The following is a 2,302-nucleotide window of genomic DNA, read 5'->3' as shown; positions in this document are numbered from 1 at the left end:
TCTGATCTCCATTATATTCTTTGTTTGTGTGTTTGTTTGCCTGGATTTTTTTTTGGAGGGGGGAGTTGCATTTTTGGATGGAAATTATCTTATATTAGAACAAACATATAATATTTGTCCTTTAGGAATTGGCTCATTTTCCACAGCATACTAGTCTCCAATTGGGCCAGTTTGGTTGCAAATGACAGAATTTCATTCTTTTTAATAACTGATTAGTATTCCATAGAGTAGATGAACCAGTTTCATCATCCAATCCTCTGTCAGTGGGCATTTAGGTTGTTTCTATGATTTTGCAATTGTTGATTGTGCTTCAATGAATATGGGGGTACAAGTTATTTTCTCATGTATCAGGTCCTATGGATACAGTCCCAGGAGTAGAATTGCTGGGTCATAGAATAGGTGAATATTCAGTTACCTGATATTCTCCATAACAACTTCCATAGTGGCTGTACCAGCCTGCAATCCCATTAGCATTGGAGTAGGGATCCTTTTTTTCCCCACATCTTCGCCAGCAGGTGTTGTTGGTACTTTTCTGTATGTGAGGCATTCTCACTGAAGTTACGTGGAACCTCAATCTTATTTTTATTTGAATTTCCCCTAATGCTAGGGAGCTTGAGTATTTTTTTTATATGTTTGTTAGACATTTGGATTTGTTCCTTTCAAAAGCAGCTTCTCACTTCTGCACATTTCTGGACTGGTTTGTTAGTTTTATTGTTATAGTTATTCTGGAGTTCTCTGTTGTGTTCATTTTCATATCTAGTAGCTCTTGTGAGTTCTTCCAGTACTACATTAAATAGCAGTAGCGATAATGGACACCCTGGCCTAGTTTCAGACCTTTGTGGGAAAGCTTCCCATCTTTCCTCATTCAGTATGATGCTTGCATTGGAGTTTTCACAAATTGCTTTGATTATATTGTGGAGTATCCCTTCTATGTCTATCTTGCTTACTGCTTTTAGCATGAAGGAGTGTTGAATTTTATCAAATGCTTTCTCTGCATACATTGAGATTATCCTATCATTTTTGTTCTTCAGTTTCTTGATGTGGTGTATCATATTTATGGATGTGCGTATGTTAAAACATCCCTGCATAAACAGACAAAAAATCCAATCTGGTCTGGGTGAATGATCTCTCTGATGTATTGTATTCTGTTGGCTAGTATTTTGTTGAAGATTTTAACATTGATATTCATCTGGGATATCGGTCTATAGCTTCCTTTCTATGTTGTGTCTCTGTCTCGTTTTGGTATTAAGCTGATGTTGACCTCATAGAGTTTGGAAGGATTGTCTCCCTTTCTATTGTTTCAAATAGTTTATGAAGAGTTGGGGCTCAGAAATCTTGGAACGATTGTAGAATTCAGCAGTGAAGCCGTCTGTGCGTAGACTTTTCTTTGTTGGGAGGGATTTAATTACTGATTTGATCTCTGTTTATATTATAGGTTTATTTAGATTTTCTGCTGCTTCATGACTCAGTTTAGGTACATGGTATGTGTCTAGAAATCTCTATCCATTTCTTGAAAGTCTTCTGATGTGTTGGCGTATAGTTGCTTGTAGTAGTTTCTGATTATTTTCTACATGGCTGAGATATCTGTTGTTATGTTCCCTTTTTTTTCATCATTGATACTATTAATTCTTGTCTTGTCCCATTTTTCTTCTGTCAGTTGGGCAAGTGGGGTGTCTATACTGTTTACTTTCTTTAAGAAACACCACTTTGATTCATTGATTGTGTATTGTTTTTTGACCTTTATTTGGGTTATTTCTTCTCTTATTTTGATTTTTTTTTCTGTTGATCTTGTATTATTTTGCTGTTGTGTTTCTACCTACTTCAGGTGTATACTTAGTTCACTTACATGGTGTCTTGTTTCTTAATGCAGGCACCATCTGTGATTAGGTTACCTCAACATGGCTTTGGCAGTGTACCACAGGTTTTGGTATGCTTTGTTTGAGTTTTCATTTGCTTCAAGGAATTTTTAGATTTCTTCTTTAATTTCTTCTCTGACCCATTGTTTGTTCAGTAGCATGTTGTTAGCTTCCAAGAGTTTACAAATTTCCTGGGATATTTTGACTTACCCATCTCTAGTTTCACTCCTTGGTGGTTTAAGAAGATGCATGGGATGATTTCCAATTTGTTTAAGTTGATGGGGCTTCTTCTGTGACCTATCATGTGGTTGATCCTGGAGAATGCTCCATATACAGCTAAAAAGATGTGTATTCAGTTTCAGTAGGATGGGAAGGTTCTGTATATATTTATTAAATCCATTTGTTTTATTGTTTGTGTGAGATCTGTTGCTTCTTTCCTGAGTTTT

This window comes from Ochotona curzoniae, unplaced genomic scaffold, assembly GCF_017591425.1.
Source record: "Ochotona curzoniae isolate NIBS_2020 unplaced genomic scaffold, NIBS_Ocur_1.0 scaffold_1852, whole genome shotgun sequence".
In the NCBI taxonomy this organism is placed as follows: Eukaryota; Metazoa; Chordata; class Mammalia; order Lagomorpha; family Ochotonidae; genus Ochotona; species Ochotona curzoniae.
Note: the sequence above shows the minus strand (reverse complement) of the source record.